The sequence below is a fragment of the Accipiter gentilis genome, chromosome Z (genome assembly GCF_929443795.1).
Source record: "Accipiter gentilis chromosome Z, bAccGen1.1, whole genome shotgun sequence".
Taxonomy (NCBI): Eukaryota; Metazoa; Chordata; class Aves; order Accipitriformes; family Accipitridae; genus Astur; species Astur gentilis.
In genome coordinates, this window is record NC_064919.1 from 13,539,606 (window position 1) to 13,561,156 (window position 21,551).

A 21,551-nucleotide genomic window follows, 5' to 3' on the forward strand; every position below is an offset into this window, starting at 1 on the left:
GAAATAGGAAGCAAATCAAATCTATTAATTTAAGAACTGATGTAAGTTAAAGCTAACTAATTTCTTAGGAAAAAATTAACTACAAGCAATAGCATGGCATCTTCAGTGGTGGTGGTGGTGGGTTTCTAAAGAAATTATTTTTAAGAAAGTATTTGATTGAAAAATGTTAATACTCAATAGAAAGGCATAGGATGGCTCTTCAGGGCTGATGCTTAGATTTCTGAATCGGTGGAAAGAGTTCTATATAATGATTATCGTGGTGTTGGCTCATTTTCACACTGTGACAAGCAGCGTGATCTGCAAACTGGCAGAGACCGGAAGGCACACTGGACCTCAACACACCAGGTTTAGCTCACATCAGTAGAGTAAACATTTTTTACAAAATTGAGAATCTGACCAGTTGCCTGTGTTGGTTCTTATAGGCTTTGGATATCCAGGACTGTTTTTAACACCTGAAGTCTTTCTGTAATTCCCATGCTATTTTTCAGACACGCTTGCAGAATTGATCTGCAATGCATCCAGTGTCATCTATTTTAGCTACCTACTCATGATATTATCCTCATGGTGCCATATATTAGATTTTCAAATGGCATAGTTAGCCTTAGATAAACAGCAAGGCTTACCATCCAAGACAAGACATTGTTTATAGAAAGACGCAGATGTTCACAGAGCTCTGTGTCTGTGTGTTGTGTTGAGCAGTGTTAAGAGCTCAGGAGAGCTTCTGTTGCTTTACATTTGCTGAACTGTTAACTCCCCTGAACTCTCCTGTTTCCTTCTTCCCTACTAGTTTTCTCTCTTTCAAGCAGCCTTTCCCCCACCCCATACTTTCTTCCTACCAGCACTGAGACATATGTAGACATGGCAAGGCAGAACAGTGATCTAAACACTTAGATTAGCATTTTCTACATTAAATGTGATTTAATCTTAGAAGATATTTCTCTTCTGTGTTTTGGATATCTTTATCCTAATCTCTGTTGTTTTTTAACTAAGGGTGTTCATTTACAGAATTGCTGTGGGCACCTCTGGAGATCATCTAGCTGACCCATCAAAGCAGGGTCTCTTGGAGCAGGTTGCCCAGGACCATGACCAGTCAGGTTTTGAATAATTCCAGGGATGGAGACTCCACAACCTCTTTGAGCAACCTGCTCAACTGTTTGACCAACCTCACAGCCTAAAGTGGATGTTTTTTTAAACATTTAACTGGAATTTACTGTGATTCAATTTGTGCTCATTGCCTCTTATCTGCTCACTGGATACCCCTGAGAAGAGTCTGCCTCTGTCTTTACTCCCATCTGGTTTATATACACACGTGTATGTGTATATCCCCTACCTACTCTTTTCTTCTCCAGACTAAACAATTGCAGCTCTTGCAGCCTCTCCTGACAGACAAGTTAGCTAAGTCATTGCACAAGGTTGTGTATCATTCTGAAATTATATTAACCCAAAATGTATTAATTTGATTTTTGCATGTTATAAATGATGCGAAGAGACACCAGAATAAGGCACAGTCATGTTGAAGAATGATGGGATAACCTATCTGGATATCAATTCAGATTATTTTGGATTAAGACTCCTCTGTTTAAATCAAATTGGTGCCATTTCTGAAGTTTGAATTGGCCTCAATTTCCTTTGAAAATGGTTTTCTGTATTTTGTTTTCTCTCTTCTCCTTTCGTCTACTACAGCCCTGTGTTTGACATTTGTATGATTTTAATCCTTTAATCATGGCTTCATTGTGACTCTGTCAGAGACCTAGAGGAGGTGGGTTTCTTTTCTGTGTTCCTCACATGCTCCTTGCATAGCTGTGATAACTGAAAAAGCCAACATTAGGATTCACTTTTGTTTCACTTTACGAAGGCAAAAATTACCAGCCAACTTCTTAAGAAGTTAAAAATGAGGCATTTTTCTCATTTTCTCTATGCACTGTCATGGAAACAAACTCAGGGACATACACACTTCAGGCTGAAGATTGCTGACTAAATTTCACCCAAACTTTTGATTTATTTTGGTTATTCCAAAGCTTGCTTTCTTGACTATTAGGATATAAGCAAGCCACATTACATTAAGATTGCCTCTCTGTAGCTAAGAGTTTATACTTCTAATTATTCTTATGAAAATGCAATTTAAATATCTAGAAGTGTAGGCACTTTTACTCCTAAATACTATCCATTCTGTTTGTAAGAAGAGGGGAGAGCTGATCTCAAGACAAAACTATTCCTTAATTTTGTCTGTACTGGGCAGTGTGTCATAGCGTTTTTGGCTGGGCAGGCTGGTCATTTGCTTTTCAGTACAATGAGAAGATTTTATGAATAAGCAGCAAGGTCTGCAGTCCTGCCTTTCAGCAAGGAGGAACATTGTTTTCTCAAAGAGAATCTACTTATGTTTGACTAGATGTGACGTGAGGTTGCAAATATCTGAATACAAGTAACCTCAAAACCTCAAGACAAACTGTCAGTACACCATGAGTATTTCCCTATTTTGTACCTAAGCCTGGTGAGGGAAAAACTCATGGTGTATTGACAGCATGCTGCCTGGTGCTCCACATTATGTCATAAACCATGTTACGCTGGGAGACAGAGGAACTGTGTGTGTGGAAGGGAGATGTTGTGTGCCACATGCTTATTCATTATATGAGCAGTGGACCAGAACAAGATTTCTAGAGGATATTAGCAACTGTAGTTGCTTTTCTAACTGTCGACTGGTAAACTTCTTAAAAGTGGATTATTAGTATGTTTCTGGAAAGCCAGGCATTTCTGAAGTACATCAGACTGCACATTAAGAAATCTGGAAGCACTGCAAACGTTTACTAGAGTGTCTCAAAGTTTTAACAAAAACTTAGCAAACCTTTTTTAGTGAAATCTGGCATTTGTTCAGAGATGGCAAGGGGAATTCCTTAATTGTGGTAATCCGTGGCTTAGCAAAACTCTAATGGATGATGCAGTCCAAAGTCCACCTGCTGTGGGAGGAGACAGAAAACCAAGGTCCTAATTGCTTCCTAACAACACTGACGGACAATCTCTTGTTACTATTGGTGTCCTCACTAAGTTCCCCTTGAAACTATGTATGAGTTGCTGGATTGTTTCTGCGAAATGCAAAGAATTTAGACAAACTTCCCAAAGTATGAAGACTAGTAAGGTGCTACTATCTTAAGGTTTCTAAAGTTAGTAGTAATAACTGTATGTTAGTAATAGTATCTTTATTGTTTTATAAAAGTTACTATATTTTTTTCTGCACTATTATTTTGAACATGCTATGCTGGTAAGCTGTGGCAAAGGACCATTGCTAGCAGTAGCTTCATGCTTCTTTAAATTCCTTTACCTGAGAAACAACATAAATATGACCTTTTATGTGATTCACTTGGATGGGACAAGAGTTTTCTGCTATTTGTCCAATGGAAAATTTGTGAAACGTGTAACTGGTGGGAACCTGTCCTTCTCTCCCACCCCCAAATAATGACTGCTCTAAATCTGTGCATGTAGACTTTAAGAAATATCACTGATTTTGGTGTGGAAAGGAATTAATGAAGTGGAAACTGTCATCTTCCCTCCATGCTCTGTTGCTAGCTGGCATGTTCTGCTGCAAGAGTTTGTTATAGTAGCTGGTGTCTCCGACAGGATACTTACACTCAGATGGCTGATTTGGATAAGTCAGGCTATGCTTATATCCCTGAGCTCTCCCATACATCTTTCTATGGGTGAAACTTGTTACCTATGCCTGCCCACTCCTCTCCAGCTGAGTAAGTGAAGCAGCGCCAGGCTTCATGAAATGTGGTAGAAGGAAATGACTGATTAGAGATGCCAAACGGTGACTGTGGCTATTGCATAGCAGCATATTAACTAAGAGGCTTATAAAAACATCCTTAGCCAGACCACACAGAGGTGCGTCTTTCCAGGAAGAGCACTGGGAGGGGAAATAACTATCTGTCCTTTTCTAGTTGCATACCACCATGGAGTCATCCACAAAATACATATGCCATGGTCGCAGGCAGGAAGTTTCGTCCTCTTTCCCATCCTCTCTCCTTCGACTTGCTCTCTTGCACAGCAGAGACATGCCCAGGGACACAGAGAAGCCATTTCACTTGGTCCATGCAGCTGCAGATGAGATGGTGGACGAGGTTGTTCGCAGAGCCCTGCCCTAGCATCTCCCACCCAGCCCCTCAGTGTCACTTCTGGACCTGCTGAGGCTGAACTTTCACTCGGGTACACAGGGGAGTGAGGAACCCAAGAAACAAACTCCTGTGTGCTGCAGGCACTTCTACTGACAGCAGCACCCGCACTGCCACATGTCCCAGCTTCAGCATGACACCTCACATCAGCACGCAGTCACGCCATTGTCTTAAATGGAAAGCTGTCTTGAATAGAAAATAAAACATCTCCAGGGACCTCCTTCCTGATTTCAATTCCTGTAGCATTATTTTATTCAGTGGAACTTGTTTTGCAATTAGTTAGGTCATTTTATTTTCTAGCTTATTCAGTTTTAGAAATGTTTTGACTGCACTTATTTTTCTTTCTTTAGTAAATGTGGGATCAAACTACTGTGATATCAATACTCTGTATAAAACACAGGCCTGAGATATAGATGCCCATCCATTTTTATTCCATCCAAACAAAAGAGACAAAAAACCCCACCTATAAGTTTTTAAAAGTTTAAACAGTTGAAAGAAGATAATCTACTCTGAGGAAGTTTCAGTGGAAGGACCTTACTTCACTTTTTTTGCTAAACAAGTACTATTTTTATTTTCCCAAATGTATCACCATTACAAATGAAAATAAATTGTAATTCTCAGGTGTCAGCCCTTGGATTATTTGGTATCTTATCTGCATATAATTCTGTTCTGATGCATGCATACATGCATGCTCTTCTGTGCATCCGTGTGTGTGTGATAGGTGTGGGGGAAGACTTTGCAATGCCTCTAGCAGTGAAAGAAAGGCAAGCAGGCTGTCACCAGCAAAATCTAGCCTTTCAACTAACATTAAATTTGCAGACCTCCATGGATTTCTACTGAGGATTTGGCTCAGTGTGTTTCTTATCTCCAGATACATCTGCCTGGTATGAACCTGCTCTGTACAAATGAGAGTGAAACTAAGTGGTCTCCAAAAGCAAAAGGTCTGTGATGGGCTTGCAACAGCTAAATGCCTGTGACTAGATGGACGTGACCTTCAGCCTGGGATACTATGATTTGATTTGTGAGATGTGCAGCATCAGACCTGTAAAAGTGGCTCAGGGAGAAAATAACATCTGCTGTATGACTGGCTGGCAAAACCTTTTTGTAGTTATAATCAAGCAGCAATTATTTTCTTGGAGGGTAAACAAGATAAACAGTCCATGAATTAACAGCTGCAACACCATTTCTTATTTCACCACTGGAAATGTACAGCAGGGCCTAAAATACATCTACTGCTTGCTTTCAAAGCAGCTCTAGTGAAAGCTGAACCAGAATAGAATCTTCTGGATGTACCGGAGCTAATGCTGCTACTCTTATCCCTGCAGAGCTCAGACACTTGTGCCCTGACCAGAGCTTCTCCCCTGCTGTTTTCCAGCTTGCCTCCAGCTCTGTCAAACCTCAGGGTCAAAACAAACAATAATTTCTATGCAGTTTATTTTGAGAAGAATTCAGTTTCCACCAAGTTTGGCTTTTTGAAACCATGCCCCACTGAGAAGCATTTTCTACAACCATTTGGCAGTCAGTGGTTATGAACTGCTGTTGTGCCATTTCCCTCAGCTGATTGCAGTGTCATGACCTGAGTGAGGACCACAGGACTCCCTGCAAGTCCTTGCACAAGGACTGAGCATCGCTGACAGCAGGTTCAAATGGCAGTCTTGAGAAACACTTAAAAGGCAAAGCTGGCCTCTTCACTTGGCTATTTAAGCCCGCAGCCCCTGTTGGTCTATCACCTATTTCAGCCCACTGAAAGTCTCTTTGGTGTGTTTCTTTATGCTTCATATTTGTTGAGGATCAGGCTGAAGCATTTTGCTTTGACTACACAGACAAATGTTTTGGTATGAATCATCTGACACTTCAACACATTTTATTAATACTGATTTGTAAGTGTGAATCTCCTTATCTGCTGCTAGTAGATCTCTTGTATCTTTTGCTTCTTTCATTTTATTTTGCTTTAAACTTTCTCCAGTTCCCACCTCCTGGTTTATGTTCTTTACCAGCAACCTTCCTTTCCTTCCAGGTAATGCACATGTATTACACCTCTCACCATCTGCAGCTTTCCCCATTTCTTTGTTCAGTTGGATTTTTTGACTACTTTGGCCTATGAGAGTGTAACATTTATAGAAGGGTGTTAACAGGTGGGTCCTGAAGCGGATGCTGCAAGCGTGCTGTAACTTTGTTTTACAATGGAGGTTAAAGTAGGTGAAATGGTGTTCACTCCTTGCCTGCGTATGTGTGAAGGAAGCACAGAGGGGAACAAAAGCATGAAGAAACAAAATGCTGTACATAAGCTGGCATGATTCCACTAACTTTTCTGAAGCTAAACAATTTATCCAAGCTCAGGATGGGTCCTAGATGTTTCAGTTTCTGAAGTGAGGATAGAGCACTCTTAGAAGCATGCATATTTGAGTAAGTATTTTATGCCATTAAGTAACACAGTGAAGCATCTTCTTGATGAATGAACATCCCACAGACAAGTGTGAAGCAAATTGTCCAGTAAAAAAAAGTGGGTTTGTGGGACAGATTCTTCAAAGTGACAGTAGTAACAATATTCTAATTTTTCATGCTGTAATTGGTGTCATATGCTCAGTTAATATTTAGTAATTCATATTCTAATTATCATATTTGATTATTTTAGAAAATCCTAATGCATTTTGTCCATTAGAAAAGCATTTAACAAACAGGTATCTAGTCATTTACACTAGATTCCTAGTTTACCTGCTTGTAATATCTAAGAGATTAATCTTTTTTTTGAGAATAAAAGTTTAAAACTACAGAAGAGTAGGTGCTTGAGTATGCCTTGGGAATCACTTCAGATTTTCTCTAGAATACATCTCTGTTTTCTTGAAATTGATCAGTTTTTTGAGCCAAACATTTTATCTGCTACAGAACCTGGGAGCACAAAAGGTAATGGCAGTGATCCATCCAGCTAAAAAGCATGTTTCCAAACCTGTGTGCTATCAGCTGCACCAGGAGGGTGTAAAACCCCATCTCACTGGACAAATGTAAGACTGCATTAAAAATGTTTGGTTTCATCAAATCTGATTTGATTATGGACAAAAGGATGACAGCTTGCTCCCTTTGTTGTGTTCAGAATGACCATTAGTGTTCTTGCACCCCAAAAGGTGAATGTCTTTGAGTGCTACAAAACTTCTGACCTCAGTAATGTTTCTTGGCAATGAGTTTCACAGTTATGCACTAACAAAATGCATTTCCTTCCATTAGTCTGAAATGGATTGTTTGTCAGTTGTATAGGCCATTTCACTTCCTTTTCTTTCTTGCTCTTGCTCATGGAGACAGTGGTGGTGGTTCAACCTCTTTGCCCCGACTGATGCCTGCCCAGCCCGCCAAAGACTCTTTAGGGGTCTTATGAGGCTAGCGAGGAAATGAGGACTATTAGCCTGTTAAATCCTAGCTGTCTTTTATGTGTGTTGAGTCATTATATAATTGCCTTATACTTTAAAGTTCTTTGTATCTTACGTGCAGAGTCTCTGTGTGCAGAGCTAAAAGCAACAAATTGACACAAGAGAGCATGGTAATAACCCCTCAATGGATAGGAGGACAAATACTGGAAGAAAATATTTCTCTGAAACAATTTGTTTTTTCTGTATCTATTGAAATAAAATGCAAAGCCACCTGAAATGACATTTGGCAAACAAACACCTAAAAATCTGAAGTAATCTTAAGAGGCTTTTTCCGTGGAAAAAATATGCAATACTCATTGCTTGCACAGTGTTCAAGTGGATAGAGCAGTGCCATGGTAAACAAGTTGCTTTTGACATTTCCTGGTAAACATGTGTCATCCCTGACAACCATACTATTGTTGCTGTACTTACTCTGAATCTCTTCAATGTGATTCTGTAATTCTGCACTTCAGCTTTTTTAGGATTAGAGGGGCTAGAAGGAACAGTGTGTGAGTCCTTCTGTGTGCCTTTAGTGTAGTACAAGCACTAAATAATGGTTTGTACTTTTAAGTTGGCTATGTTCTGCTTGCAGAGTATCTCTGAATGATTCAGTTGACCCAGAACAGGGGCAGGAATATGTCATGAAGCCCTTTCAGCCCATCTGTTTGTCACAGCTATTTGGGAGTACTTTGACTAGCAATAGTAACAATGCTGACGCCAGGTTTTGCAGTCATTGCCTTTACCATGTGCAGAAAAATGCAAGGACAAATAAGCCTGAATACTGGCAAGACCATCAGCGTTAAAATTCCTTGTGAACCAGAGGCTTCCTTTAGGTGCAAATATTTTACTCATAATGAGTGTAGAGGAATTGAATGAACTATTAGTGTTCTGGAGTCCAGAAATAAATATTGTTTCGCGCTTCATTCTGACTGCTGCTAGTTAAACGGTATCATGCAAATAGTGCCACATGGAAGAAACCATTAGAGGTGACAAATATTGAAGTGATTTGTTCAGTGTTGGGTCTGTATGGACAGATTTCTTTCACTGGTTGTGTAGATTCCCAGTAGGTTTAATAAATTCATATTTCACTCAGGGTTTATTTTCCTCCCTGCCTGGTTCCACTGTTGCTGTTCAGCTGTGCTGATGGAAAACAATGAAAAGTATATAAAAATTCTAAGGCAAAATGCTCCAAAATGTCTTTTACCAACTAGTTAATAAATAATTCAGAATTTTTATATGGAAGCTCTAATTGCTTGCTGAGCAGTTCTGGTGTCAAATTTGGAGACTAAAAGTTATCACTGAAAAGATAACTGGTCCAGAGTTATCTGCGTTTCTCATGGCAATGTTTATCATATAGTTACTCATACCATCTCCAATACTTCATTACTAGAACAATGTCTAAAGCCCCTGGTTCAAAAGTTAATACCTGGAACAGATCTGATACATAACTCTGTCTAAAGTTATCACCAATATAAGATTCCTGATTTGATATTAGAGAGACAACAAATGCAGAAAAAATAATAAAGGAGCTTATAAAAAATACATAGACAATGATCTCAATCTTTTCATGTATTTACTTTAAATTAACTGGTATGAGCTACAATCCGATCTCTGAAAGTCCATTATAAGTAGAATTTGGGAGGATATTTACACTGTAATAATTACTGACAATTGAGATATGTATCCTTCATATTCTCTAATCTCCATGCCAAACAAATTGAATGATGCTGATATATGGATATATTTACTATTAAAATATGTAATAGTCCTGTAAGTAGTTATTGAACAAAGATTTCTAAAATCCTCATTCATTATGTTGATTCTACAATTTTTTTAAGTTCTCTGTAAAGGAGAAGTCTTGCATTGTCTTAGATCATTATGAAATACTGAACAGTTAATGTATAGCATCATGAACAAATCTGTTTATAAATACAAACATTGCACACAGGACCTCTATAAAATGTTCAGTCAGACAACTGATATTTATAGCTTGTTGTATTTAAAAACCATTGCTTTTACAAGCTTTTAGTGTTAATGATTTATTTAAAAACAACTTGCTTACTTGGAGAAAAATGCTCTGCTATGAGCGTTATCAAATGAAAAATCCCACACACTGACTTTTGACACTGACTGCAAATCTCCAGAATGACTTGGTTTTGTTGGGGTTGATCACGTTATGCAGTTGTGGCAGAGGATTTTCTCAGCTGCAACTCTTGCAGTCACACATGACTGACTTAGGTGGAAGAATTAATATGAGGAGTGTTTTCCTTACTTAAAACATCCTACTCTTATAGTGAAAGTGTAAGATACGGTTCTATTTGTAAACAACTGAAGCGTAATATCTGCAATACATCATGTAAAGGTATAATCACTGTCAAAATGACAAGGCAACATCACAGAAAGTGACTGCTGTAATTGACAGAGATGGTGATCAGTCTCTGAAACTGTTCTGATTGCATATTCATGATTCCTCTCTATAATATGCTACAGTTACTGTGAGAGTTATTCTAAGCGGATGTTTTAACATGACTAGACTGACACCTTGTACTTTGAGATTTGCAAATCTAATCTTTCACACTGTTCCTTCCACCTTTTTTCCAAATGTCTAACCCTTTATGTGTGGACTTAGTTGTCGGACACATCAAAGAACACATGCATGCAGGAGTACACCAAGCAGTTGCATCCATGTTACCATGCTGGTGGTGGTGGTTTACTGGTAGAGCAGTACCACAGTGTCTGCCACCATTACATCCCACCCCACCAGTCACTATTAGTAGTTGGTGAACACTCATTCAGCAGTAGCAGAGACACATACTTCAATATGTGCTCATGAACAGATCATTTGTCTGAGTTGCTCTCTGGCCTTGAGTAGCTCTTTGTAAGCTAGTTTTTTAATTAGCTAATTATTTGCAATGTTTGGCTTTTAGGCAGCTACTTCCAACATGCTGTGCCATAACCACAACAGTTACTGGTGAGTGAATGGTAAAGCTGCGGAGACTAGCAGAAATAAACTCCTATGTCTGTCTTGCACATAAGTAGAAGGCAATAATCTCTTTCCTTTTCTGATGATGAATATTACATTTTCACTCAAGCTCAGAGAGGAGTTTGGAGGGAACAAGGCAAAGCCATTATCTGTTCCTACTCTTCCTTTCACTGTTTGTATTTCTGACACAGTGAGAAGAGTTGGGCAATTTTCCAAATAAAAGTTGATTTTATTTTTTTTTCCCCAGGAAGTGACAGTTTATCAAAACCTGAAGCTCTATACAAGTACATTCCTGGAGTTTTTCCACACTGTATAAATACATACTTAGTGGGCCAGAAAGGAAGCAACTGTAAGGGGCATTTGTGAAGAATATGCAAGAAGACAGATGAAGGAATTTTACATTAACACCTATTTGCTCCTCTTTCTGATCCTACTGTTAAAAGTACACAGAAAAGTTTTAACTTGCTCTCAGTGCAAAAGGAGAAAGGCAAGTTTTAGAATCTTAAAAATATCTTGTGCAATGAGGAACTACTAATTCCTATTCACCCCCGTTCAGGACCAAAGAAAGTGTATACTAAAGGGTATAAAGTCAAGACTCAAAGTCATGAGAGGGATCCTGAATTTACTGTTGCATTGTCCACTTACTGTCTTGTCTTGTCTTGTCTTTGACCTTCCTCAAATCACACCCTTTCCATCAGCTTCCTGGGTGCTTTCATGGCAGAAAATCCAGAAATCTTACATCCTCTAGTGTTGCTCTCCATGCAGTTCATATCCAAAAGCCATGATGCACCACAGCCATAAGGATTTGAATATTATCTTTTGACTTAAATATGCTTCTGATTCAATGAAGAGAGAGGCCTCTGCAAAGTGGACAAGCTTGCAAAATGCTGCACAGGCTGCTGAAAACTCACTTTTGTGCATGAGGGACAGTCGCCAAGATAAAAGACCACTTTGATTTTATTCTCTGTGCATCTACTGGAAACAATTCTCTATTTGTTGTACATTAAGCATGACTAAATCACATGACTGGAGGATCTGCTGTACCTAAGATTAAGGCAATGGGTCCTGGTATTTTGACAAAACCAGTCAACCGCAAACCTAGACTTTCAGACCAGTTAACCTGGGTTTAAGATATTTGCAGAGAGCCAGCCAGCCAGAGAACACTGTTGAGTCTGGTCCTATAAAGGGGAAAAATTCTTACGGCAACACCATAGACTGCTTGCAGCATTTCCACAGTTCCAGTTCAGCTTGCAGCAGCAGCCACAAAAGTATTCAGCTGACCAGAAATCTTTGCTTATTAAGCTCATGTTTGATGCATGCCCAAATGGGAGAAAGCATTTAAGAAGATGGGTGGAACTAAAAAAATATCTGCTCCTTTCAGGACACAGCATGAAATCTTCCAAATGTATCGCTGTTCTCCCAAACTCCAGACCAACTGGCCGCTGGATAGAAAGAGTGGAATCATATAAGATGGCCGAGCTGATCAAACCTCGCTGCTAACAGAGACAAGGTCCAAGTGATTTTTCTCTCTCCCTATCCCCTGCTGTAGAGACCTACCCCCTCTTTTGCACTTGCTGCAAGAGTCTTCAGTAAGCTCTGCGGCCAGTGGTGACATCTACTCACTTCTGAGCATTTGTCTCCTTCAGTGCCCTCAGAGAGTGGCTTCCTCTCATTTTCTCAATAGGAAAGTGTCTGTGGCAGCCTGCTTAGCTGCTGTTCTCCTTACATTCTGCTCTGTCTACTAGTCATAAGACAATGACCAGAAGTGCTCTTCAGCACTCCTGACTCACAAAGGGCTTTTTCCAAAAGCCAACAGTCCCACGAACTCCACTACAGAACGGACACCAGGATGCAGCTGGCAAGGCAGAAAGTCTGTGACCCTGCTGTATTTACATTAAAGTGTATGAAGCAGGAAAGGTTCAGCTCAGAGCCTGCATTGATATTTCCCTGGAAACAGTCCCAATAGGTGAGACAGCAGCTTTTAGCTAAGGATACATGCCTCTCTGCTTGCTCGCTCCAGATTCAGTATGTTGCCATGGTGTTTTTGCTGGGAGCAAAGCCACCCTGGGCTTCTGGGTTGGCTTCTCTTAGCCAGCAGCACAAGCATGTGGAAACAGACCCTACAAACAGCAGGTGACCTTTTAATTTAGGTACAGCCCAGACTGAGGTACACTCTCTAGGAATAAATGGTTCCCATAACAATTTGAAGTTAAATTGTGGCTTACGTGAGACTGTTGTTCTTGTCCCTTTAGTACTGCTACTCTGAAACAAACAAACATTGCTGGGCAGGCACTAGAGTTTCTGTTTCACACTAAATGTGCTACTTTTCCAAACCCAGGCAAAACATCAGCTTTCTAGTTGGGTGATGAAGCTTCAGAAAAGTGTAAAAAGCCTCCTTGTTCTATCTAAAATGTTTCATTTTATTTTATGTTTGGCTGTTATTCTTGAATTTTTCATTCGTTTCACTTTAAAATTTTACTTCTTTGTAATAAATATAAATATAAATATGAATATAAATACAAATACAAATATAAATATTAAAGAATGTTAGAGTGACACTTTCTGGTTAGCACTGAGACTGGCCTCCCTCAAAGCAGGTTGTTCTTACACCACATTGTTATGGTTGTCCATCACAACAACAGTCATTCCAGTATTTTATCCAAGCATCTCATTTCGCTAATGTTAGCACAGTTTGTTGTGAAAGATGCCTGGAATTCGGGTTCCAAACATCCTCATGAAGTCAGTAATACAACTAGACCGGTAAAGGGATGTTTCTCCTATAATTCCATAAATAACATAAAATAATTTGTGTTGATAGATCCTCTCAGTAACTCTAAAATAGTGCCAATTCAAGGTTTTCCGCTCCGGTCAATATGGTCACTTCCATTGCATAGGCATTGGTCTAGAGGCTGTGTTTATTATCCAGAAACCCACACAGTAGCATGTGCCCCTATGTATCTTGGGGATCAGGACAGATAAGCTGCATCGAACACTGCCTGATTCCCCATTCATCCCTAAGTGTTTCTGTTTCCGGACTTCACAAGCTAATTAATCTCACAGTCCTTTATTTTTGTGATTGCAGTGTCTTTGTTCTGATCCAACCCTGTTTTTCTCAGCTGCAGGAGGCAGGGAAGAGAAATAATGTACTAGTGAATTTCCTGCTCAGACTACAGGCTTGGTTGTCTTTTCAGACACACAAGGCATCAGCTGTAGTTAATACTACAGAAATTTGGGTGTTTGCATCACTGGATTCATTTTGAAGAGGTGAAGCTGGATGTTTGCAGAACTTTCACCACGGCGAATCTGTTTACCCTTCTGGTTCACAGTTGTTAGCATCTTCCAGAGAGCCTCTTCTCTCGGGCAGAACGATCCTTGTAGCTGCTTGGCTGAAGAGCCTACTCCAGCATTTGGAAGGGGGAATTGCCTGGTTTCCTTCTCTTCTGTGACTACTGTAGGCATTGCTAGTGTGTGTCCAAGGATTTCATGTGCTCTCAGTTCTGCTATCAACTCTTGCAATTCTTGCCGTGGACCAGACCCTATATAAGGACTTCATCAACTCTTTGGGGCTCTGTATTTATGTTATATCCAGTTCTCCTTTGTTTAGATGGTGTTTTAAGGACACTGAACTAGAAAGACGTGGGCATCCCTTTTCAGGTGAAGCTTGGCTGTTATGTTGCCTGGGGTGGGGCATTAAAGTCCCCTTAAAGGACTTGGATGTCCCATTCCGGGCTCCAGAAGGAACAATGTGCCTGCATTTAGAGACTTCCTGATAGCATAGGAAAAGTAATATTATAAAAAGGAAAATGTACTACACATGAAAAGGCTGGTGTGTCTAAAGACCATAATCCAGCAAATTCCTAAAGGAAGACTACCCCTTAATATTGCTCATTGAGAGATAGCCTGACTAGGTTGTTGGTTATTGCCAAAAAGTATCAACCTTTTATTGTGAAAGAAAACCACTAGTAAGCACCATCATAACGCAGACTCTCCAAGGTTGTGGTACGTATCAGTACATCTGGAACACTCACGAAGCACAGCAGTGCATCGTATAACACAAACTAGAATGATATACCATAGCTTGGGTACAATAACTCTTGCATCATGTGAGAGGGAAGCCAGCTTTTATACTGCAATTGATGACCTTGAAACAAACATGAGGATACTCTCTTTCCACTATCTGTGTGGTCTAGAAAATATTTGTGATCATGCACATTTTGGAAGAGATGATGACAAGGAAAATAATTTTTGTTAGATCATGATGTATTTTTGCAATTCTACCACATTTTAAAAATGTCATACATTGATGTGAAATATTGTACATTTTGAAATTACGACCTGAAAAAGTTTGTTCTGTTAGTGTTAATAGCCTTATCAAATTTTAGAATATAGTGGAACTTTTTTTGGTAAAAAGAATCTGTGGTAAAATGCATTTTTTGGAAAATTGAAATGTTTGTAGGAATTTTGCACATTTTGAAAAAAAAAATTAAAGCCTTTTAACTTTTTTTCTTATGTCAAAGCATTTAATACATGTCAAAACAGATTTTGTTTGAATTTATAGAGTGTATTAATGTGCTATACATTTATATATTATAAGTTGTATTAGTATATGCTTCATATTTCTCCTTTAAAGTTTTATAATAGAGTGTTCTCTTTGAGAACAAAATGTTTGAACAGTGTTGGCAAATGTTTAGAATTTTATGAAATTAGTATTTTATTTTTTAATTTCACGTTAAATTTTTAATTTCATGGTAAATATATGAATGTTATGACTTTTGGTTTCTATATGAAGTAATATTTTTTCAGCTAACTGCTAGCAATGTCTTCAGAACACGAATTGTATTTAATGACTTTTCTTCACTTTTTTATGACCTGATGATGCACGATTTTTCCCACAAGATGGCAGTGATGAGTTGTGAAATTTACGGGAAGAGGGGAATGGAGACACATAAAAACCTCTGTGAAAATAGAAGATACGGGTTCGATGAACCAACGAGAATGAGGATATTACAGAGTCGCAGGGAAAGCTCCAGCTTTAGTTCACTCTTTTGTGGCCAGACGGAGCAGCATGTATTTTATTGTAAGTAAGATCATATTCTATGGTGCTTTTAGACAGCAAGCCAAAATTGGCTGCAAGATCTAAGCAGGTAAGATATTTTTTAACTGAAGTGTGTGTGTTTGTGTGTACAGATTTCTCTCTCACATACATATTTTTATATTCATATGGCTGCAAAGTGTTCAGATGTGAAGTCTGCCTTTAACCAAATAGTAAGAACCCACAAATTATTCTGCCTGGAAAAAAAATTTGAAGCAGAAAACACATCTCAAGGGACAAAAAAAGGAGACAGTCACTACAAATGTAGTGGCAAATACATATTAGGAAAGTGGTATTTTATTAATAATATTAATTAATATTTTATTATGCCAGATCTTGCTCTGAATCTCATTCAAATCAGCATTAAAAATTCCATAAGTCATGAAAAGCTGCATAGCAGTGTGTTGCCATAAACATACAATAAAGAGTCTGTTCAATCGTGATGGGAACCATCATCAGAATGAACACAACAATCTTCACTATTCCTAACTGAGAGATACAAACACATTTTCCCACCATCATCATAAAAATTGTGCAATTCTTTCAATCTCTGTTTTAATCTAAGCTTGGCAAGATAGCAAGTGGGAGTAGAGAAACTGAAATAGCAGATCCTGAGCCTTAAGCAAAAGCTGAATTTTTTTCTCCTTTTGCATATGAAACAGGGCAGCTTGGACTGTATGTCTGTCTCTCTACACTTATATAGGCACGTGTGTACACACACACGCACACACTCTGAGTGTTTCCAATTTTTCCAACACTATTTTCCAGCAGAATGCACACCTATATTCTTACATATGAATACTACTTTACTGTGACAATGCAAAAAAAAAAGATTTTCCGAAGATGGTGGTAGAGAGTAGGTCTGTTTCTGGTGAAAATCAGCAGTCTGCAGACACAGGGAGCAATGCCAGCTTTAGAGTGGTTCAGCAGCTGCCTATGGATTTAGGCACCTACCTAAACCACAGCTGTCTGTGAAGGATGGCAGATTTACTAGAAGTAATATAAAGTCTTCCTGTGGGATCTGTATGAGGAAAAGGATCATCCAAATAGATCCCAAATAAAGTTAAGAACGGCCATTCAGAAATCATGGCTTGGCCCCATCCAGCACGTACCCTCACTGATAAAGGGTCACATTCAGATACCTGTGGCTTTCCAAAACACAAGTGGGGTGGCTGAAGACATCCACTTTCCAGCATAATGAGGAATCATAGCTGAGACAGCAAACAGACTCTTGGTACTTTTTTTCGACATTGCAAAGTCAAGTTTCTATTTAGCAGCTTCAAGATGGGTTTCAAACAATGCCAAGTCAAGCATCAGCTTGCCCTTCAGAAGCAAAGGGAGCTGTCAAATAGGTTCAAAGCCAGAAATGCATCAAGCTTGGAAGGAAATGATTGGCTTTCTCAGCTGCTGTAGAGTGGACAAGAAGAGGTATGATAGAGTGCAGGGGACAGGAAAAGCTTGAGCTGAGCCTTTGTATTGCCCTAAATTGCCCTGACTGTCCCTCCGTCGCTGTTACTCTGCCTGGGCTTTGAGAGTATGGTGATTTACAGAAATGCACATATAGAGGTCAGAAAGACTGTGGAAGTTATCTCCCTATTGTTGAGCAAATATGGATGGAGGCCATGGCTTAAATTGCTTGCCTAAGCTGTTGGGGAAGAAATTCCAGTGGGAAGGATATTCCACAAGTCACTCAAAATGGTCCTTCCCTGAGAGTTTGAAAACTTTTGCTAATCTCTAGCTTAACTTTCCTTGTAATCTATCAACTGTAGTTGAAATCTGTTGTGCTGCCAATGACATACAGGAAGAACAAATGGTCATGATTTTTTTTAAAAAAAAGATGCACTTTGAGGAAAATTGCCTTATTCGCCTACCCTGCATGTCTTTTTTTTATTTATATTAAATAAAAATTAGTGTCCTTTCAACTCTTTGCCAGCTTTTCTTTTTTTAAGCCTGTTTCAAACTTTTTCCAGCTTATCACTATATTTTTTTCAAATACGGTGCCTGGAATTAGATGCAGTACTCCTGGAATCAGTGCTTTTGACTTCATTGAGGAAGGGACCCCCAGCATTGTTTTTGCTGAAATGGCATTTATTATAATTTTGGATTTGTGGGTTAGGTTTTTTTTCCACTATTGGCTGTTGACCAAATTCTCATTTGCTGTGTAACTTCTACATCCACTGAAGGTTCTGAAGGATGATTTATATTTCCTGTAGATCTGTTGCTTAATCTTGATGACAGTAACTTCTTTTTTCCTCATGATATTTTATGACTTTACTGCTCTATGTAAATTTTTGTTATCTCCGTTCGCTAAGACTTAGATCGCACCTCTGCTGAAATAATCAAGAATTGACCTATTCTTGTCAATGAAAGTTAAATCAGGTTCTGAATGCCTAAAAGCTAATTGATGCATCATTTAAGTATTACAGTGGCAAATGCAAATAAGGTACAGCCTGTATCCTGGCATTTTTTTTGGTATGCTTTAGTTTTTACCTCCTACTGAACAAATGTGACAGTCAGATACCTTTATGCCTTCAAAAACACTTTGTTGCAACATAGAAAGACTGAGACGATTTTGCTTGCTGGAGTGAAAGCTTACTTTATGGATGTCGGACATGATTTTTGACTCATTACAGTGTCAAGTTGACCCTGGTGTTTAGATGACTCAAACAAGAATGGGAAGAGTCTGACTTCCATAAATACTCTGTTTTATTGCATTGGAGTAAGCTGTTTTGATCTTTTTTCATTAAGGTTATTTGTTTTTTTTAAAGTATATCAACATCAGTCATGAGTATGTGTATGTATTCTCTCCTTTTCTGAGCTTTTAGGCTGACTTTGGACCTTCAGATGTTGCTAAAGGCAGACAAAACAAGAAATTATAATGCAATTTAGCTGTGCAATGGAGTTAAAAGCAAACCAAGAAGACCATAGTTTGTACACATCAGTTTATCAGAAGAAAAAATAATCTTGGCTCCTGGAATGAAGTGCCTGCAAGAAAAAACACAGAAGCTGAAGTTAAAAAGGAGTTGCCTAAAATGAATTTTCAGTTTCCTTCTGCCATGGTGTCCCCTCTTTGATATAGGATTTACCTCATCCAAATGCAGGCTTCCAAATGGAAACCACTAGTGCTGTACTATGAATGAGTAATTTTATTACCTTTTCCATGTCTACACTACAGTGTCCTGAAGAGTTTGAAAGTTTTACGTCCATTGTAAGTTGACTTAAACCGTTCTGACTGCATTGTCACAGAAGGAAAACATACTCATAAAAAAAGTCTCCATAAAGCTTTGTTTGGAAACACATTTTTATAAAATCTGGATTCCTGACAAACTCAGTAGCATAACAACTGTTGCAAAGTACAATCAAAGGATGTAGGAACAGAACTGACTTTGGTGACTTTTGATTCTTCTACTTGTGAAAACACAGTACATCTCTGATATGATGTTTCAGGTATTGTTTGCACTATCTCATAAGCATGTGGTGGCTAGTAGTTAAGCAAGACAGAACAAATAGAATTGGCATGTTCACCTTCCAAATTCCTGATGAGGAAGCTGGATTACAAATTGAAGGGAATGGTGATGAAATGGATGATATAACTAATTATGTTACTTTTCATATTTGCACAAACATAAAAAAGAACAGAAATTGCTCAGCTTTCCACGTTGGAGAATAACATTGTCTTGTGTGTATTACACTGTAAACACCCAAAAAAGCAATATGCAAAAGTTTCAATAATTCATAGTCACACGTCACTTGGTTTCGGGCAGGAGAAGGCTGAACCTAGGATGTGAGTCAGGCTCATATTGTAAGGAAAGTGAACAAATTAATTTAAAGTACTATTCTACTCTGAAAAATAAGTAGAGTGTATAGTCTTAATGTATGGTCTCAAGGGCATTTTATTTGTCTCTTCAATATCTCTTAATTTGGGTCATTTACAAGTAAAATTAAAACATTTTATGATAGCTGGCTCTGCAAAGTTTTTGGAATGTGAAAGTGAAAGTTTGCCCTCTACATTTCACCAGCAAAAAGGATCCTAAGATCATTGGTTTTCCAACTATTCTGTTGATAGCAAGTCAGAAGAGAATCTAACTCATTCTCCCAGCTATGTTCATATGCTGATGGGAAAAGAATAAAAGTATTTTGTTCACATAATGCTACCGGCAACTCTGTGAACACAAACAAGGAATAGAGCTACTAGTACTTTTATCATCACTTTTAAGTTTTGTAAGTAGCGTGAACTGAAGAATGAGGGAAAAAGAATGAATTTCGTATAACCTGGTAGATTCAACAGTCCTGTTGACTTTTAGCCTACAGCTGAAGTAAAATGGTTTCTCTTTCCCTCAGGTATTCTCAGAATTTCAGCCTGCATTTGACTGAATCTAAGATTTTTCCAATCTTTACCTTCCTCTGATTAAAAGTCTCCACATTTTTAATTACTGCTTGCAAGTTGAAGAGATTCACCAGGATGTGTAAAAACCTCACAAGGTTCTGTAGAAACACAGACCAAAAAGACAATGCTGCCTCCAAATGAAGTTATTGCCCTCTCTGAGGAATGCTGCATGGAGTATTGTTTGGGTTTTTAAAATTTAAATAAAATAATAAAATGTATAGCTAAAATTCAGGGACAATTTCACCTTTTCCCCTGGCCGTTTTGTGAGAAGTATTTCCATTTTTCAAACAGTTTTACTATCAAACTAGGCTACTCTGGAAAAGCCAAGAAAAAAAACCAAAACACTTGCATATAAATGCTACAAGCCCATGTTTTTATATCTGCCAAGTTTTGCCAGGTTTCACATCAAAATGATGTGAAACTAAAAATATCTTCCCGTACCATTCTTCAGAAACAGCCTCTTAGAGGAATATTTTAGAAAAGAGGAGTGAAAGTCTACATGTGTGTGTTCTCCACACAAGATTCTCTCTTTAAAGTGTTGTTTTAATAGCTTTTCTAGACATTTTTTTCATCTCTTTAGACTTTTACAGAATAAAACATTTCAGCCAAAAGCCTAAAATCTTGAATGGAGCACCTGGCCATGAAATCCTCCTGAGTTTTATTCACAGTATCAGTGCAGCAGCATGGGCCCTCTTTCTCTTCTCACAAAGAACTTTACAATGGTATTATCAATGTACAATTAATTTTTGGAACACTGTCCTTTCTTTGCCTGCTTGACGGAAGAGTCTCTCCATAGAAGCAGGTGCTTTTGGGCCTGATTCTGCTTGAAGTTACCTACATCCAGCTTCTGTGATGCCAGGCATGTTTACATAGCTGGTAATTTCACACTGGCTTTAGCCCCCAAATGCCTGCCACAAGGTTCTGCATAAAATAAAGCTAGTTCCAAAACCTGGTCTGGATCCCATCATCTCTTTTCCTGGTGCACCAGGGCCGGCAGATCCCTCTGACTGCATCCTGGCCACCAGACTGACCAGCTGCCCTGACCATTGGTCCACTGTGCCCTGCGACACTGACAACCCTACTCTTGAGTTTCCTTTTGGAAAACAGAGACAGCCAGTGCTGCAGCCATCTCATGGAAGTACTGCTCCTCCTTCAACCAAATGGGGTTCAGTCTCCTACAGCCTTCAGAGGGTGGTAGCTTCTTTACATAGTCTTTGAATCTTGCTGGGTTACACGATAAAAACCAAAATAAACTATTACAGTGTATTGTGCTTAAGCCATTTAATTGCAATGGGCCATGTCACCAGTTATGATTTTGTGGTATAAGTAGTAGCAAGTAAAATATGTGATAAATTTTCAGGGAAATTTTATGGACCCGTGTTGTCTCCTGTACACACATAATATATGATACCTGCAATAACATATGCTAGCTAAAGAGTTAGATATGTAGTTCAGTGAGCAGCATGACTGACACGTGAACCTGAGAGTCATACTATCAGGAATGTTTTTATTGTAGGCTCTTTTC